Source organism: Dendropsophus ebraccatus, chromosome 3 (genome assembly GCF_027789765.1).
Source record: "Dendropsophus ebraccatus isolate aDenEbr1 chromosome 3, aDenEbr1.pat, whole genome shotgun sequence".
Taxonomy (NCBI): domain Eukaryota; kingdom Metazoa; phylum Chordata; class Amphibia; order Anura; family Hylidae; genus Dendropsophus; species Dendropsophus ebraccatus.
This window is the reverse complement of record NC_091456.1, coordinates 188,591,491-188,611,529: the sequence shown is the minus strand read 5'-3', so window position 1 is coordinate 188,611,529 and position 20,039 is coordinate 188,591,491. Positions and strand designations below refer to the sequence as shown.

Here is a 20,039-nt window from a genome sequence, read left to right as displayed (position 1 = left end):
TTTGCCAGTCACTAGACAGATGCCTCCACCCTGTGTCAGCCGCTATACAGATGCCTCACCCTGTGCCAGTCACTATACAGATGCCTCCCCCCTGTGCCAGTCACTATACAGATGCCTCCCCCCTGTGCCAGTCACTATACAGATGCCTCCCCCCTATGCCAGTCACTATACAGATGCCTCTTCCCTGTGCCAGTCACTATACAGATGCCTCCCCCCTGTGCCAGTCACTATACTGATGCCCCCCCCCGTGCCAGTCACTATACAGATGCCTCCCCCTGTGCCAGTCACTATACAGATGCCTCCCCCCTGTGCCAGTCACTATACTGATGCCCCCCCCTGTGCCAGTCACTATACTGATGCCCCCCCCTGTGCCAGTCACTATACAGATGCCTCCCCCCTGTGCCAGTCACTATACAGATGCCTCCCCCCTGTGCCAGTCACTATACAGATGCCTCCCCCCTGTGCCAGTCACTACATTGGCTCCCTATACAGCACAGAATACAATACAAAGTCCTCCTGCTCACCCACAAGGCTCTCCACAGTGCTGCACCTCCCTATATCTCCTCCCTCATCTCTCTCTACCGTCCTACCCGTGCCTTACGCTCCTCTAACGACTTAAGACTAACATCCACCTTAATCCGCACCTCTCACTCCCGTCTCCAGGACTTCACCCGAGCTGCACCAATTCTATGTAATCCATTACCCAAGACTGTCAGATTCACCTCCAATACACAAAGCTTCAAACGTGCCCTCAAAACTCATCTATTCAAGCAGGCTTACCAGGTTCCCTAATTTTCACTGCTACCCTCAACCTCCCCCCCCCCCACACACACACATTAACACCTCCACCACACACACACACCTCCACCACATACACACATACATACACACATACACCAAGCATTTAAGCACTTAGACCTGTGCATGCAGGCATTGGCTGGTGACAGGTTCACCCCCCTTACCTGCACTGCCTTATTTTTAATGATGGCCGGACCATAAGAACAATGAAGCACTTTGCCCCTCTGCCATTCTGTCTCGCACCCCCTCCTGATAGTCTGTAAGCTCATGCATGCGAGCAGGGACCTCACTTCTCTTGTATGGATAACTATATGTATATCTCTGTAATGTCTATGTACGTACCCTCAGAATTTTAAAGTGCTGCGGAATCTGTTGGCGCTATATAAATAAAAACTAGATTTGCATTTCCAGGGAAATACATAGTGCTTGAAAAGAGCGCACCTTTAACAGTGACTTCCCTTTAAGAGAAACTTTAACCCTTGATACCCTCCCTTTAGGAGCGACTTTAAGTACAGTCCCTTAAGGAGGGACTTTGGTGACAACGCTTTGAGTGACCTATATACTGTCCCTTTAAGACCAGCTTAAGTACTCTCCATTTAAAAGCACTTAGCTACCACCCTTTGAACACCAGCTTAAGTACTGACCCTTTAAGAGCAGCTTGGGTACTGTCCCTTTAAGAGTGGCTTGGGTACCGTCCCTTTAAGAGCGGCTTGGGTACCGTCGCTTTAAGAGCGGCTTGGGTACCGTCCCTTTAAGAGCAGCTTGGGTACAGTCCTTTTCAGAGAGACTCATGTAATGCCCCTTAAAGAGTGACTTGGGTATTGTCCCTTTAAGAGCGACTTGCGTACCGTCCCTTTAAAAGTGAATTGGGTACCGTCCCTTTAAAAGTGAATTGGGTACCGTCCCTTTAAAAGCGACTTGGGTACTGTCCCTTTAAGAGCAATTTGGGTACCATCCCTTTAAGAGGAACTTGGGTAACGTCCCTTTAAGATCAACTTATGTAATGCCCCTTTAAGAGCGACTTATGTAATGCCCCTTTAAGAGCGACTTGTGTACCGTCCCTTTAAGAGCCGTTTGGGTATTGTCCCTGTAAGAGTGGATTGGGTACCGTCCCTTTAAGAGCGACTTATTTAATGCCCCTTTAAGATCGACTTGGGTACAGTACCTTTAAGAGTTACTTGGATACTGTCCCTTTAAGAGCGACTGGGGTACGTCCCTTTAAGAGCTACTTTGGTATCGTCCCTTTAAGAGTGACTTCGGTACCGTCCCTTTAAGAACGACTCGGGTACCGTCTCTTTAAGAGTGGCTTGGGTACCGTCCCTTTAAGAGCGACTTGGGTACCATCCCGAACTCTGCTACTTATAATGGTAAAGATCATTGCTCGGTTACCATGACAATCTTACTCATGTCAGTGAGACAAAATCGTTAAGGACCTTCCACATATTACATCTTCTATTGGCCAATAGTGGACATGTGACTGTGGATGTTGTGAGACTTTGCCTGACAGGACCTTAGAGTTCCTATTGGCTGCTATATGTCAGCTATTTGCATATGTGCTGGGATTGGCTGTTAGCGTTTAGAGTGTGGCCATTACTTCTAATGGGCCATTATTTTCTATGGGAAATTAGGGGTCTTTAAACCTAAATTTCTTAAAAACGACAAATCCGATCGAAATCAAAAATAGATAGCACACCTCACACCGCCGAGGGCTTCGAAACGCAGTTTGAGTCTGCGCAAAATGCAAGTCTGTGCGCAAAGCGGTTCGGGCCGTATTAATCGCAGAAGAATGGCTGGAAGAAAAATACGGATTACAATATAATACTAGATTTGCATTTCCAGGGAAATACATAGTGCTTGAAAAGAGCGCCCCTTTACCAGTGACTTCCATTTAACTTTAATCCTGGGTGCCGTCCCTTTAAGAGCGACTTGGGTCCCATCCCTTTAAGAGCAACTTGGCTCCCGTCCCTTTAAGAGCGACATGGGTCACTTTAAGAGCGACGTGGGTCCCTTCGCTCTTGAAGGGACCCAGGTCATTTTTAACGGAACCCAGGTCGCTCTTAAAGGGACCCAGGTCGCTCTTCAAGGGACATATTTCGCTCTTCAAGGGACATATTTCGCTTTTAAAGGGACCCAGGTCGCTCTTAAATGGACCAATTTCACTCTTAAAGGGACCAATTTCGCTCTTAAAGGGACCAATTTTGCTCTTAAAGGGACCAGGTCGCTCTTAAAAGCACCCATTTTGCTCTTAAAGGGACATATTTCGCTCTTAAAGGGACCCAGATCGCTCTTAAAGGGACCCAGGTCGCTCTTAAAGAGACCCAGGTCGCTCTTAAAAGGACCCATTTTGCTCTTAAAGGGACATATTTCGCTCTTAAAGGGACATATTTTGCTCTTAAAGGGACCCATTTTGCTCTTAAAGGGACCCAGATCGCTCTTAAAGGGACCCAGGTCGCTCTTAAAGGGACCCAGGTCGCTCTTAAAGGGACCCAGGTCGCTCTTAAAGGGACATATTTCGCTCTTGAAGGGACATATTTCGCTCTTAAAGGGACCCAGGTCGCTCTTAAATGGACCAATTTCACTCTTAAAGGGACCAATTTCGCTCTTAAAGGGACCAGGTCGCTCTTAAAAGGACCCATTTTGCTCTTAAAGGGACATATTTCGCTCTTAAAGGGACCCAGATCGCTCTTAAAGGGACCCAGGTCGCTCTTAAAGAGACCCAGGTCGCTCTTAAAAGGACCCATTTTGCTCTTTAAGGGAAATATTTCGCTCTTAAAGGGACATATTTTGCTCTTAAAGGGACATATTTCGCTCTTAAAGGGACATATTTTGCTCTTAAAGGGACCCATTTCGCTCTTAAAGGGACCCAGATCGCTCTTACAGGGACCCAGGTCGCTCTTAAAGGGACCCATTTCGCTCTTAAAGGGACCCAGATCGCTCTTAAAGGGACCCAGGTCGCTCTTAAAGGGACCCAGGTCGCTCTTAAAGGGACCCAGGTCGCTCTTAAAGGGACCCAGGTCGCTCTTAAAGGGACCCATTTTGCTCTTAAAGGGACCCAGGTCGCTCTTAAAGGGACCAATTTCACTCTTAAAGGGACCAATTTCACGATTAAAGGGACCAATTTCGCTCTTAAAGGGACTCATTTTGCTCTTAAAGGGACATATTTTACTCTTAAAGGGACATATTTCGCTCTTAAAGGGACATATTTCGCTCTTAAAGGGACCCAGGTCGCTCTTAAAGGGACCCATTTTGCGCTTAAAGGGACCCATTTCACTCTTAAAGGGACCCAGGTCGCTCTTAAAAGGACCCATTTTGCTCTTAAAGGGACATATTTCACTCTTAAAGGGACATATTTCGCTCTTAAAGGGACATATTTTGCTCTTAAAGGGACCCAGGTCGCTCTTAAAGGGACCCATTTTGCTCTTAAAGGGACCCATTTTGCTCTTAAAGGGACCCAGATCGCTCTTAAAGGGACCCATTTCGCTCTTAAAGGGACCCAGGTCGCTCTTAAAGGGACCCATTTTGCTCTTAAAGGGACCCATTTTGTTCTTAAAGGGACCAATTTTGCTCTTAAAGGGACATATTTTGCTCTTAAAGGGACATATTTTGCTCTTAAAGGGACATATTTTGCTCTTAAAGGGACCCAGGTCGCTTTTGAAGGGACCCAGATCGCTCTTACAGGGACCCAGGTCGCTCTTAAAGGGACCCATTTCGCTCTTAAAGGGACCCAGATCGCTCTTAAAGGGACCCAGGTCGCTCTTAAAGGGACCCAGGTCGCTCTTAAAGGGACCCAGGTCGCTCTTAAAGGGACCCAGGTCGCTCTTAAAGGGACCCATTTTGCTCTTAAAGGGACCCAGGTCGCTCTTAAAGGGACCAATTTCACTCTTAAAGGGACCAATTTCACGATTAAAGGGACCAATTTCGCTCTTAAAGGGACTCATTTTGCTCTTAAAGGGACATATTTTACTCTTAAAGGGACATATTTCGCTCTTAAAGGGACATATTTCGCTCTTAAAGGGACCCAGGTCGCTCTTAAAGGGACCCATTTTGCGCTTAAAGGGACCCATTTCACTCTTAAAGGGACCCAGGTCGCTCTTAAAAGGACCCATTTTGCTCTTAAAGGGACATATTTCACTCTTAAAGGGACATATTTCGCTCTTAAAGGGACATATTTTGCTCTTAAAGGGACCCAGGTCGCTCTTAAAGGGACCCATTTTGCTCTTAAAGGGACCCATTTTGCTCTTAAAGGGACCCAGATCGCTCTTAAAGGGACCCATTTCGCTCTTAAAGGGACCCAGGTCGCTCTTAAAGGGACCCATTTTGCTCTTAAAGGGACCCATTTTGTTCTTAAAGGGACCAATTTTGCTCTTAAAGGGACATATTTTGCTCTTAAAGGGACATATTTTGCTCTTAAAGGGACATATTTTGCTCTTAAAGGGACCCAGGTCGCTTTTGAAGGGACCCCTTTCGTTCTTAAAGGGACCCCTTTCGATCTTAAAGGGACCCATTTTGCTCTTAAAGGGACCCAGATCGCTCTTAAAGGGACCCATTTTGCTCTTAAAGGGACCCATTTCACTCTTAAAGGGACTCAGGTTGCTCTTAAAAGGACATATTTCTCTCTTAAAGGGACATATTTCGCTCTTAAAGGGACCCATTTTGCTCTTAAAGGGACCCAGATCGCTCTTAAAGGGACCCAGGTCGCTCTTAAAGGGACCCAGGTCGCTCTTAAAGGGACCCAGGTCGCTCTTAAAGGGACATATTTCGCTCTTGAAGGGACATATTTCGCTCTTAAAGGGACCCAGGTCGCTCTTAAATGGACCAATTTCACTCTTAAAGGGACCAATTTTGCTCTTAAAGGGACCAGGTCGCTCTTAAAAGGACCCATTTTGCTCTTAAAGGGACATATTTTGCTCTTTAAAGAAACCCAGATCGCTCTTAAAGGGACCCAGGTCGCTCTTAAAGAGACCCAGGTCGCTCTTAAAAGGACCCATTTTGCTCTTAAAGGGACATATTTCGCTCTTAAAGGGACCCAGATCGCTCTTAAAGGGACCCAGGTCGCTCTTAAAGAGACCCAGGTCGCTCTTAAAAGGACCCATTTTGCTCTTTAAGGGAAATATTTCGCTCTTAAAGGGACATATTTTGCTCTTAAAGGGACATATTTCGCTCTTAAAGGGACATATTTTGCTCTTAAAGGGACCCATTTCGCTCTTAAAGGGACCCAGATCGCTCTTACAGGGACCCAGGTCGCTCTTAAAGGGACCCATTTCGCTCTTAAAGGGACCCAGATCGCTCTTAAAGGGACCCAGATCGCTCTTAAAGGGACCCAGGTCGCTCTTAAAGGGACCCAGGTCGCTCTTAAAGGGACCCAGGTCGCTCTTAAAGGGACCCATTTTGCTCTTAAAGGGACCCAGGTCGCTCTTAAAGGGACCAATTTCACTCTTAAAGGGACCAATTTCACGATTAAAGGGACCAATTTCGCTCTTAAAGGGACTAATTTTGCTCTTAAAGGGACATATTTTACTCTTAAAGGGACATATTTCGCTCTTAAAGGGACATATTTCGCTCTTAAAGGGACCCAGATCGCTCTTAAAGGGACCCAGGTCGCTCTTAAAGAGACCCAGGTCGCTCTTAAAAGGACCCATTTTGCTCTTTAAGGGAAATATTTCGCTCTTAAAGGGACATATTTTGCTCTTAAAGGGACATATTTCGCTCTTAAAGGGACATATTTTGCTCTTAAAGGGACCCATTTCGCTCTTAAAGGGACCCAGATCGCTCTTACAGGGACCCAGGTCGCTCTTAAAGGGACCCATTTCGCTCTTAAAGGGACCCAGATCGCTCTTAAAGGGACCCAGGTCGCTCTTAAAGGGACCCAGGTCGCTCTTAAAGGGACCCAGTTCGCTCTTAAAGGGACCCAGGTCGCTCTTAAAGGGACCCATTTTGCTCTTAAAGGGACCAATTTCACTCTTAAAGGGACCAATTTCACGATTAAAGGGACCAATTTCGCTCTTAAAGGGACTCATTTTGCTCTTAAAGGGACATATTTTACTCTTAAAGGGACATATTTCGCTCTTAAAGGGACATATTTCGCTCTTAAAGGGACCCAGGTCGCTCTTAAAGGGACCCATTTTGATCTTAAAGGGACCCATTTCACTCTTAAAGGGACCCAGGTCGCTCTTAAAAGGACCCATTTTGCTCTTAAAGGGACATATTTCACTCTTAAAGGGACATATTTCGCTCTTAAAGGGACATATTTTGCTCTTAAAGGGACCCAGGTCGCTCTTAAAGGGACCCATTTTGCTCTTAAAGGGACCCATTTTGCTCTTAAAGGGACCCAGATCGCTCTTAAAGGGACCCATTTCGCTCTTAAAGGGACCCAGGTCGCTCTTAAAGGGACCCATTTTGCTCTTAAAGGGACCCATTTTGTTCTTAAAGGGACCAATTTTGCTCTTAAAGGGACATATTTTGCTCTTAAAGGGACATATTTTGCTCTTAAAGGGACATATTTTGCTCTTAAAGGGACCCAGGTCGCTTTTGAAGGGACCCCTTTCGTTCTTAAAGGGACCCCTTTCGATCTTAAAGGGACCCATTTTGCTCTTAAAGGGACCCAGATCGCTCTTAAAGGGACCCATTTTGCTCTTAAAGGGACCCAGATCGCTCTTAAAGGGACCCAGGTCGCTCTTAAAGGGACCCAGGTCGCTCTTAAAGGGACCCAGGTCGCTCTTAAAGGGACATATTTCGCTCTTGAAGGGACATATTTCGCTCTTAAAGGGACCCAGGTCGCTCTTAAATGGACCAATTTCACTCTTAAAGGGACCAATTTTGCTCTTAAAGGGACCAGGTCGCTCTTAAAAGGACCCATTTTGCTCTTAAAGGGACATATTTTGCTCTTTAAAGAAACCCAGATCGCTCTTAAAGGGACCCAGGTCGCTCTTAAAGAGACCCAGGTCGCTCTTAAAAGGACCCATTTTGCTCTTAAAGGGACATATTTCGCTCTTAAAGGGACCCAGATCGCTCTTAAAGGGACCCAGGTCGCTCTTAAAGAGACCCAGGTCGCTCTTAAAAGGACCCATTTTGCTCTTTAAGGGAAATATTTCGCTCTTAAAGGGACATATTTTGCTCTTAAAGGGACATATTTCGCTCTTAAAGGGACATATTTTGCTCTTAAAGGGACCCAGATCGCTCTTAAAGGGACCCAGGTCGCTCTTAAAGGGACCCAGGTCGCTCTTAAAGGGACCCAGGTCGCTCTTAAAGGGACCCATTTTGCTCTTAAAGGGACCCAGGTCGCTCTTAAAGGGACCAATTTCACTCTTAAAGGGACCAATTTCACGATTAAAGGGACCAATTTCGCTCTTAAAGGGACTAATTTTGCTCTTAAAGGGACATATTTTACTCTTAAAGGGACATATTTCGCTCTTAAAGGGACATATTTCGCTCTTAAAGGGACCCAGGTCGCTCTTAAAGGGACCCATTTTGCGCTTAAAGGGACCCATTTCACTCTTAAAGGGACCCAGGTCGCTCTTAAAAGGACCCATTTTGCTCTTAAAGGGACATATTTCACTCTTAAAGGGACATATTTCGCTCTTAAAGGGACATATTTTGCTCTTAAAGGGACCCAGGTCGCTCTTAAAGGGACCCATTTTGCTCTTAAAGGGACCCATTTTGCTCTTAAAGGGACCCAGATCGCTCTTAAAGGGACCCATTTCGCTCTTAAAGGGACCCATTTCGCTCTTAAAGGGACCCAGGTCGCTCTTAAAGGGACCCAGGTCGCTCTTAAAGGGACCCAGGTCGCTCTTAAAGGGACCCATTTTGCTCTTAAAGGGACCCATTTTGTTCTTAAAGGGACCAATTTTGCTCTTAAAGGGACATATTTTGCTCTTAAAGGGACATATTTTGCTCTTAAAGGGACCCAGGTCGCTTTTGAAGGGACCCCTTTCGTTCTTAAAGGGACCCCTTTCGTTCTTAAAGGGACCCCTTTCGATCTTAAAGGGACCCATTTTGCTCTTAAAGGGACCCAGATCGCTCTTAAAGGGACCCATTTTGCTCTTAAAGGGACCCATTTCACTCTTAAAGGGACTCAGGTTGCTCTTAAAAGGACATATTTCTCTCTTAAAGGGACATATTTCGCTCTTAAAGGGACCCATTTTGCTCTTAAAGGGACCCAGATCGCTCTTAAAGGGACCCAGGTCGCTCTTAAAGGGACCCAGGTCGCTCTTAAAGGGACCCAGGTCGCTCTTAAAGGGACCCAGGTCGCTCTTAAAGGGACATATTTCGCTCTTGAAGGGACATATTTCGCTCTTAAAGGGACCCAGGTCGCTCTTAAATGGACCAATCTCACTCTTAAAGGGACCAATTTTGCTCTTAAAGGGACCAGGTCGCTCTTAAAAGGACCCATTTTGCTCTTAAAGGGACATATTTTGCTCTTTAAAGGGACCCAGATCGCTCTTAAAGGGACCCAGGTCGCTCTTAAAGAGACCCAGGTCGCTCTTAAAAGGACCCATTTTGCTCTTAAAGGGACATATTTCGCTCTTAAAGGGACCCAGATCGCTCTTAAAGGGACCCAGGTCGCTCTTAAAGAGACCCAAGTCGCTCTTAAAAGGACCCATTTTGCTCTTTAAGGGAAATATTTCGCTCTTAAAGGGACATATTTTGCTCTCAAAGGGACATATTTCGCTCTTAAAGGGACATATTTTGCTCTTAAAGGGACCCATTTCGCTCTTAAAGGGACCCAGATCGCTCTTACAGGGACCCAGGTCGCTCTTAAAGGGACCCATTTCGCTCTTAAAGGGACCCAGATCGCTCTTAAAGGGACCCAGGTCGCTCTTAAAGGGACCCAGGTCGCTCTTAAAGGGACCCAGGTCGCTCTTAAAGGGACCCAGGTCGCTCTTAAAGGGACCCATTTTGCTCTTAAAGGGACCCAGGTCGCTCTTAAAGGGACCAATTTCACTCTTAAAGGGACCAATTTCACGATTAAAGGGACCAATTTCGCTCTTAAAGGGACTCATTTTGCTCTTAAAGGGACATATTTTACTCTTAAAGGGACATATTTCGCTCTTAAAGGGACATATTTTGCTCTTAAAGGGACCCAGGTCGCTCTTAAAGGGACCCATTTTGCGCTTAAAGGGACCCATTTCACTCTTAAAGGGACCCAGGTCGCTCTTAAAAGGACCCATTTTGCTCTTAAAGGGACATATTTCACTCTTAAAGGGACATATTTCGCTCTTAAAGGGACATATTTTGCTCTTAAAGGGACCCAGGTCGCTCTTAAAGGGACCCAGGTCGCTCTTAAAGGGACCCATTTTGTTCTTAAAGGGACCAATTTTGCTCTTAAAGGGACATATTTTGCTCTTAAAGGGACATATTTTGCTCTTAAAGGGACATATTTTGCTCTTAAAGGGACCCAGGTCGCTTTTGAAGGGACCCCTTTCGTTCTTAAAGGGACCCCTTTCGATCTTAAAGGGACCCATTTTGCTCTTAAAGGGACCCAGATCGCTCTTAAAGGGACCCATTTTGCTCTTAAAGGGACCCATTTCACTCTTAAAGGGACTCAGGTTGCTCTTAAAAGGACCCATTTTGCTCTTAAAGCGACATATTTCGCTCTTAAAGGGACCCAGGTCGCTCTTAAAGGAACATATTTTGCTCTTAAAGGGACCCAGGTCGCTCTTAACCTCTTAAGGACATATGACGTACCGGTACGTCATATGTCCTCACTTGCACTTCAAAGCGGGGCCGCGCGGCGGCCCCGCTTTGAAGTGCCGCGATCCCGGGTGCCGCGAGTAGCCCGGGACCGCTGCTATTAGCGGGCACGGTCGGATCGCCGTGCCCGCTAATTAGCTAATCGGAGGCAGCTGTCAAAGTTGACAGCTGCCTCCGATTACCGGAGGCAACGTTTCCCTGGTGTCTAGTGGGGGAGATCGCTCCTCCGGGACCTTGCCCCGGAGGAGCGATCTCCGTTACTGATGCCGGCCGGGGACGCGTCCAAGATGGCGCCGTCCTCGGCTCGGCACTCGTTCGTTTTCGGCTGCAGCAGCCGAAAGCAAACGAGTGCCGATCTCATGGATCTCTGCAGCATATCTATGCTGCAGAGATCTCTATGAGAGATCCAAGTGTATATTCTAGAAGTCCCCCAGGGGGAATAACCCTAACCCCAGGGGGAATAACCCTAACCCCAGGGGGGCTTCTAGTATATGTGTAAAAAAAAATAAATAAAGTGTTGTTAATAGTAAAAATCCCCCTCCCCTAATAAAAGTCTGAATCACCCCCCTTTTCCCAGGTTTTAAATAAAAGTAAACAAATAAATAAATAAATAAACATGTTTGCTATCGCCGCGTGCGTAATCGCCCGAACTATTAATTAATCACATTCCTGATCTCGCACGGTAAACGGCGTCAGAGCAAAAAAATCCCAAAGTGCAAAATTGCGCATTTTTGGTCGCATCAAATCCAGAAAAAATGTAATAAAAAGCGATCAAAAAGACGTATATGGGCAATCAATGTACCGATAGAAAGATCACATCATGGCGCAAAAAATGACCCCTCGCACAGCCCCATAGACCAAAGGATAAAAGCGCTATAAGCCTGGGAATGGAGCGATTTTAAGGAACGTATATTGGTTAACAACGGTTTGAATTTTTTACAGGCCATCAGATACAATATAAGTTATACATGTTATATATCATAGTAATCGTAACGACTTGAGGATCATGCATAACAAGTCAGTTTTACCCCAGGCCGAATGGCGTAAAAACACATTTCCCCCAAATAAAAGAAATGCGTTTTTTTTTTCAATTTCACCACACTTTGAATTTTTTTCTGGTTTCGCAGTGTACTTTATGCAAAAATTCAGCCTGTAATTGCAAAGTACAATTAGTGACGCAAGAAATAAGGGGTCATGTGGGTTTCTAGGTGGAAAAATGCAAGTGCTATGACCTTTTATGCACAAGGAGGAAAAACCGAAAACGTAAAAACGAAAATGGGCCATGTCCTTAAAGGGTTAAAGGGACATATTTTGCTCTAGAAGGGACCCAGGTTGCTCTTAAAAGGGACCCGGGCCGCTCTTAAAGGGACCCAGGTCGCTCTAGCGACATGGGTCTCTTTAAGAGCAACATGGGTCCCATACCTTTTGGAGTGTCCCGTCCGTTTAAGAGCAACTTGGGTCCCGTCCCTTTAAGAGCGACTTGGATCCCTTTAAGAGCTACATGGGACCCTTTAAGAACGACTTGGGTCCCTTCAAGAGCGACATGGCTCCCGTCCCTTTAAGAGACACTTGGGTCCCTTTAAGAGCGACATGGCTCCCGTCCCTTTAAGAGACACTTGGGTCCCTTTAAGAGCAACTTGCGTTCCTTTAAGGGTGACCTGGGTCCCTTTAAGAGCGATCTGAGTACTTATAATGGTAAAGATCATTGCTCGGTTACCATGACAATCTTACTCATGTCGGGGAGACAAAATCGTTAAGGACCTTCCATATATTACATCTTCTATTGGCCAATAGTGAACATGTGACTGTGGATGGTGTGATACATTGCATGACGAGACCTTAGAGTTCCTATTGGCTGCTATATTTCAGCTATTTGCATATGTGCTGTGATTGGCTGTCAGCGGTTAGAGTGTGGCCATTATTTGCAATGGGCCATTATTTTCTATGGGAAATTTGGGGTCGTTTAACGTAAATTTCTTAAAAACACATCCGATCGAAACGAAAAATAGCACACCACACACCGCCGAGGGCTTCGAAACGCAGTTTGAACGGAGTGTGTGCACAAAGCGGTTCGGGCTGTATTACGCGCAGAAAAATGGCTGGAAGAAGAAACGGAAGAAGAAGAATACGGATTACAATATAGTGCTTTTCAAGCACTATAATTATTATTATTACCTACAACAAAAGTGGATCAGTCCAGTGAGCCAGGACTACTACCCCCATCTGCCTGCTCTTACTGTGTGATATTATTACAAGTCAGTGAGAGGATGATGGGAATCCCACTCCAGGTCTGACCTACCACATTGATGCTGACCACACACTTGAAGTATCTCAGTATAATGACTATATGGCTATTTATATGATTATCCCCTTGTTTTATATACACCTTTATGATTTCTTTCTGTTTTATGTGCTTTTGTACCGCATTCCCTCGCCCTCTGTGTTCATCCATTGCACTATAATAGTCCCGGGCCTTATGCATTTGTATGTTCTATGTTTTTTATGTGTTTATGAGTATTTCACCCTGGAAAGGACAAAAAAATACCTCAGGTTTAAGATAACATCTTTTATTACAATAAATTTACATATATTATCAGATTTTGCTTTGAGGACTGGTATGTTTAGAAATGGCTCAGCGAACCATGTCTTCTCAGTCAGCCATCCAAGGCAAGCCCCATGTGAGTTCTTTCATGACTAAGAAGATTTGATTCCCGAGAAAAACATTTCGCACATTCTGAACATGAAAATGGCTTCTCCCCTGTGTGAATTCTTTGATGGGCAACAAGGCTTGCTTTCCGAGTGAAACATCTCCCACATTCTGAACATGAAAATGGCTTCTCCCCTGTGTGAATTCTTAGATGGTTAATAAGCATTGATTTCTTCCTAAAACATCTCCCACATTCTGAACATGAAAATGGCACCTCCCCTCTGTGAATTCTTTGATGGCTAACAAGTATTGATTTAGTTTTAAAACATCTCCCACATTCTGAACATGACAATGGCATCTCTTTTGTGTGAATTCTTTGATGGTTAACAAGATTTGATTTCTGATTAAAACATTTCCCACATTCTGAACATGAAAATGGCTTCTCCTCTTTGTGAATTCCTTGATGGTAAACAAGACTTGTTTTAAAAGTAAAACATTTCCCACAATCTGAACATAAAAATGGCTTCTCCCCTGTGTGAAGTCTTTGATGGATAACAAGCTTTGATTTCTCAGTAAAACATCTCCCACATTCAGAACATGGAAATGGCTTCTCTCCTGTGTGAATTCTCACATGTCTAACAAGATTTGATTTCTTAATGAAACATTTTCCACATTCTGAGCATGAAAATGACTTTTTCCCTGTAAGATATTTTTTGTTAGTAAAGCATTGATCACTTTGTAAATCTGAAAACTGAGTCTTTCCTGTATTTCCTCTTTGATGTTCATCGTCCTCTCTGTAAATGTCAGCTTGCTGTGATGGATCAGAAGATGGGACTTGTATAACAGGATGAGATGAGAGATCTTTGCTGTGAGGGGCTGAGGGTGTATCTGGGATAGTGGACGGCTCCTCATATGTATCTTGTGTGATATGATCCTCTGAGGAGATCTGATGTCCCCCTGAGCTCCTGGTAGAATCCTCTGCAAAGGAGAAAACACCATTTCTCTTATTTCCCAGTAATAGAAGCTTAAACATATTGCAGACATGGAAAGTTACTCTTTTTTATGTAACATAATAAGAATTATCAGATGCTTGTAATTAAAAATTAGGAAAATGATAACTTAAAATTTCTGGATATTCTGCACGAGGCGATAGCAACTATGTTTATTTTTATTTATAAAATGGGAAGAAAGGGGCAAGTTAAGCTTTTAATATGGGATTTTTGATTTATGAAAAAAACTTTTTTCATACTAATTTGTAGATTGCTCATAGGGATCAATGAAGTACATATGTACTGTATTGATCAATGATCTTGGCACTTGATTAGTAGCGGCTGCTGAAGGCAGCTTCTAGTGATCCACGTGCCGGGACCAGTGTCATTATATCCCTGAGGTAAGCAAAAAGCTTTATCCCACTAATTGAAACACATTACAAAGTTATATAACTTTGTAAAATGCTTCAATCTCCTAAAATCCCCCCCTCCCTATCTCCCCCCCCCCCAGGAAGTGAAGTAAACTCATTCTAACCTAATGACTGTTGACCCCAGGCTGCTCTGTGGCAGCCATTTTGAGACAATGACATCATCAAGAGGGAGGCGGGTCTAAGCCCCATTAGGCCAGCCTCCCTTTGTCAGATGTCTCTGGTTGCTTAGCTCTGATTGGCTGAGCAAGCTGTAAGCCATCTAACAATTTTACAGAGTCAGTTAGACATCACAAGAGACAAAAAGCATCATGGGAAAGCCCAAACCAGGAAGTAAAGAAAAAATGAAGACACCAACTGGAGCTTTAGGTACCTGCAAACAGCGGGAAATTCAAACGGAGACAGACTCAAAAGGTATGGTAAGTGGGAAAACTCTGTTTATGATTGATGGATTGTTGTTTTTTTTTAAATAAATTGTCTTTTTATTAAAGTTTTTAGTATAAACAAAGTAAAACACAGATATAGAGGAGAAATGTAGCAAAAATATGCATATACACAATGAACAAACTGTCCTATAACAGAAATACAATCGCCCGCTCACAAAAAGAGGAAGTGCGAGTAGCAGCTGTATGATTCGGGCTATAAGAAAACATAAACCAAATATAACAAAGGAGGCGAGCAAAAAATCCTGCTCATAAATGTCATCCCGGAACCAAGGGAAAGATACATAATAACAAAACGTATGGTATCACCCAAGACCTGGAAGGTAAACTTATATAGTAGTACTGTAGGCTCACCACTATAGCCAATAATAAAAGGAGAGGAGAGAGAAGAAGAGAAAAGATGAGACAGTGTAATAAAAGAGGTGTGCGGGAGGAGTAAGGGGGGGGGAGTTATCTCGAACGCCTGTCCCAGAACGCATCCCAAGGCTCCCAAACCAAATGAAATTTTTCAATTGTGTTGTTTAAAGTCGCTGTGAGCGATTCCATACTACGAACGTCCCTAACTCGTGTCAGCAAATCCATCGAGGAAGGAGGGGAAGTGCTCTTCCAATGAAGGGGAATAAGACATTTGGCAGCTGTAAGGATGTGAAGTAGCATCTAGGCCGTGCGACTCCCGACAGACTTAGGGGGGACATTAAAAAGAAAGTGTAAAGGATTCATAGGGAGTTGTGCATCTAAAACCTCTTGTATGGTGTTCCGGACCATCACCCAGTACGTCTTGATCAAAGGGCATTCCCAGAAAATGTGGAAGAGGGTACCCGGGGCAGATTGGCATCTCCAGCAGGTAATGGGGTAGGCAGGGCTGAACTTGTGGAGAAGGGAAGGAGTATGATACCAGCGCATGAGTAATTTATATTGCGTTTCTTTGTATTGGGTACATAAAGAAGATTTGGCCGCCTTACTCCATATTATCTGCCACATAGGGCCCGAGATCGTGATACCCAAGTCCCATTCCCACTTGTGCATGTAACCATGTCCAGGGGGGTCCGCCGGGAATGGATTGTTTTTTTTAATCAGTGCCGGAGTACCCCTTAAAGTATCAGCTTCTCATAATCGCATCGTAAGAAGCTGGTATTCCCACAAGACCGCTGGGGATGTCTTCTTAACTACATTCAATTGGCTAATTAGCCAGCACAAACTAGTTTGTGACGGCTAATAGCCGTGAGCCCTCACTGTACCCTGCTGTGCCCTCCATATAGTAATGATGTCCCCTCCATATAGTAATAACGCCTCCTGCTGTACCCCCATACAGTAATAATGCCCCCTACTGTGCCCCCATATAGTAATAATGCCCCCTGTTGTGCCTCCATATAGTAATAATGCCTCCTGCTGGGCCCTCCATATAGTAATAATGACTTCTGCTGTGCCCTCATATAGTAATAATGCCCCCTGCTGTGCCCCATATAGCAATAATGTCCCTGCTGTGCCCTCAATATAGTAATGTCTCTGCTGTGCCTCCATATAGTAATAATGCCTCTTGTTGTGCCCCTCCATAAAGTAATAATCACCACTGCTGTGCCCCCCTATAATAATAATGCTCCTGCTGTGCCTGTTTTGTAATAATGCCCCCTAATTTGCCTCCATATAGTAACAATGCCTCCTTATGTGGCCTATATATAGTCCCCTATAGTAATATTACCCCCTGCTGTGCCCTCCATGGTAATATTGTGCACCCTGTTGTGCCCTTCATGGTAATAATGCCTCCCCCTGCTGTGCCCCCCCCAATAGTAATAATGCAACCTTGCCGCTCCCCTCATAGAAATAATTCCCACTGGAGTCCAACAGCGTTGAGGATAAAGGTAAGGGTCACGCGGGGTCATATACTCCATCACTGAAAAAATCTCCACATTAGTAAAAAGCACTCAAGCATTTTAATTCTCGCTGAACATTACTGTCAGTCATTACTGAGCCATGTCTGTGAACGCTGAGACTTTCTGTGTTTGGTCTCGTTTTAAGAAAAAAGACCAAATATCGGCACAAAGGGAACATGTAGCACAGTTTGGCTGTATGTATAACATTGATTCAACCATGGAAATAAAAATAAAAAAATAATAAAGTGATCACAACCCCTGTCGATTTTTTCGTAACAGGTACTCTGTAAGACGAGGACAGTCACTATAGATGCAGCAGCAGGAGACTGATAGTGATATATTGTCCGCTGGGACTGTGCTGTATATTAGAATTTAGGCTGAATGATTATATAGCTGGAAAACTGACAGGACACAGAGCTTATAATATTCCACACAGAATAGTTACAGCCGGTGACTGAGGAGAATGTGTGACTGTTCTCTGGGGCAGGGCCGGCTTCAGGTATTTAATGGGCCCCTCATCCATCCGTACACTATGCACAATCACTGGAGACACCACTAACACACATTACTCACACATGCAAAATACTGCGGAGACACCATCACATGTTTCTCAATGTCAGTGAGCTAGCCAGTCCTTCCTCCAGGAAGGAACAACCAAGCCAAGGCGGAGGTCGCCAGTCAAGGAAACCACCTTCCAAGAAGCCACAGTCAAAAATGTCAGGACTTGTGAAATACCTCAGCAAGGTATCCATCCACAGACGGCTGTTTCAGGGTGATTGCCCCTCATCGGTGTCAATCAGGATTCTGGCTAGAAGAAACAAAGCCTAGGAAGTGTATTTAAAAGAATGATGGTTGACCTCAAAGAGATCAACCAAAACACAGTGGAGACACCATCATGTGTTTCTCAACACCAGTGAATCTAGGAACATGGTCCCCAGGAAAATCAAATATGCAAAACTACTGCAGAGACACCATCATATGTTTCTCAACATTAGTGAGCTAGCCAGACCTTCCTCCGGGGTAATAATCTTAGATTCATTGACGTTGACAAACATGTGATGGTGTCTCTGCTGTGCTTTGGTTGATCTCCCTGAGGTCAACCATCATTCCTTTGACTGCACTTCCTCGGCTTTTCTCCCACTAGGCAGAATCCTGCTCTACACTGATGAGGGGCAAAATCCCGAAACAGTTGACTGTGGCTGGGTGGAAGATGGTTTCTTTGACTGGAGAACCCCGTTGGTTTGGTTGTTCCTTCCTTGTAGGTCTGGCAAGCTCACTTACGTTGATAAACGTGATGGTGTCTCCACTGTGTTTTGGTTGATCTTTGGTTGAGCTGAGGTCACACATTACTGACACAGACACTGACTGACACACACACTTACTGACTAACTGACACGCACACATACACACAGCACTTACGCCTCAGTCTCCCCCCTCTTCCTCTCTGTTGACTGATATCCACAGGGTAATATTGAGGACCTGTGGGTCATGTGATCAGGTCCTTCATCCCTCTCTCTCTCTGTAAGCAGGACGCTCACAGGTCCTGCTCCTCTGTTTTCTGATGTTCAGCCCGCTCACTGTAGTGCAGGGACATTACAGTGTTGAATCCCTCTCTGGACCCCTAGAGGTACTGTGGGCCCCGGCAGTTGCCTGGGTAAGCCGGGTGCTGACAACAGCCCTGCCCTGGGGTCACTACTCACTGGGTGGTTACCTGTAGGAATATCGTTCATATACTGCTCATCACCCCTCACATTGGTCTCTTTTTTTACTATTACCATCATATGTGAAGTATATAGTTCAGATCTAACCCCATAGGAATGTCCTCCTTATACTGTTTATTACTGCTCACATCTGTCTCTTCTTCTTCTTTTACTGTCTTGTCTGTAAGAATAATATAGTTTAGATCTTTACCTGTAGTGATGTCCTCCTTATACTGCTCATCACTGTTGTCATCTGTCTCCTCTTCTGACGTTATTTCTGTAGCATTAATAGTGCTCAAATCCTTCCCTGTAGTGATGTCCTCAGTATACTGCTCATCACTGCTGTCATCTGTCTCTTCTTCTGAAGTTATGTCTGTAGCAACAATAGAGCTCAGATTCTTTGTGGGAATGTCCTCCTTATACTGCTCATCACTGCTATCATCTGTCTCTTCTTCTGATGTTATGTCTGTTGCATTAATAGAGCTCAGATTCTTTCTTGTGGGAATGTCCTCATTATACTGCTCATCACTGCTGTCATCTGTCTCTTCTTCTGATGTTATGTCTGCATCATTATTAGACTTCAGATCCTTCCCTGTAGTGATATCCTCCTTACACTGCTCATCACTTCTCACATTCGTCTCCTGAGCATTAATATTGTTCCTATTTTCATCCTGATTCATAAGATGTGAGAGAAATATTGTAAAAGTCATCAGACAGTAAATGTCAGGTGGGATGTACAGATCATAGGGAACATCTCCATCTACCTGATCCTGATCCTGAGGAAGAAGAGGACGGGGACATCTCTCTGGTGCTGTTCTCTTACTGGATCTGACTGGAGGGAACACATACAGAGACTGAATTCATTCTTTCCATCCAGATAATACTTGAAAAATGTATAGTATGGTACCGTGTTAGCCAGAAAAATCCATATCGTGGTAAATACTTGAAATCAAAGTATTTTAGGAGTGATACCTTTATTGGCCAACAAAAAAAAAAACTTTTAGAGCTGTGAGCTTTCGGGATTCACAAGATCCCTTCGTCAGACAAGTTCACAAAAAAAAAAAATTTTTTTTGTGAACTTGTCTGACGAAGGGATCTTGTGAATCCCGAAAGCTCACAGCTCTAAAAGTTTTTTTTTTTGTTGGCCAATAAAGGTATCACTCCTAAAATACTTTGATTTCAAGTATTTACCACGATATGCATCCAGATAATACAGAGAGGAGGTGTGTATATAGTCCTGTCTATTACCTGCTGATGGGAGGGGCTGCTGATCCTCCAGCATCACATCCTTGTACTGATCCTTGTGTCCTTCTACATACTCCCACTCCTCCATGGAGAAATAGACCGCCACGTCCTGACACCTTATAGGAACCTGACACACACAATGATCACACAGTCATCCCCCCCACCCCTCCAGTGGTGTTACTGTATAATGTCCCAGCATTCCCAGCAGCCACAGTCTCACCTCTCCAC

General features: G+C 44.6%; 1 protein-coding gene, 1 long non-coding RNA gene and 1 pseudogene across 2 annotated transcripts in view; 2 read left to right on the top strand and 1 right to left on the bottom strand.

The window, feature by feature from the left end:
• The window catches only part of LOC138786597 (zinc finger protein 208-like), a 646,972-nt pseudogene that overhangs the window by 166,401 nt on the left and 460,532 nt on the right, over window positions 1–20,039 (top strand).
• Window positions 1–20,039, top strand: part of LOC138786727 (zinc finger protein 271-like) — a 256,641-nt gene that overhangs the window by 176,798 nt on the left and 59,804 nt on the right. The window lies entirely within an intron of this gene.
• Window positions 1–20,039, bottom strand: part of LOC138786892 (uncharacterized) — a 35,274-nt gene that overhangs the window by 7,235 nt on the left and 8,000 nt on the right. The window lies entirely within an intron of this gene.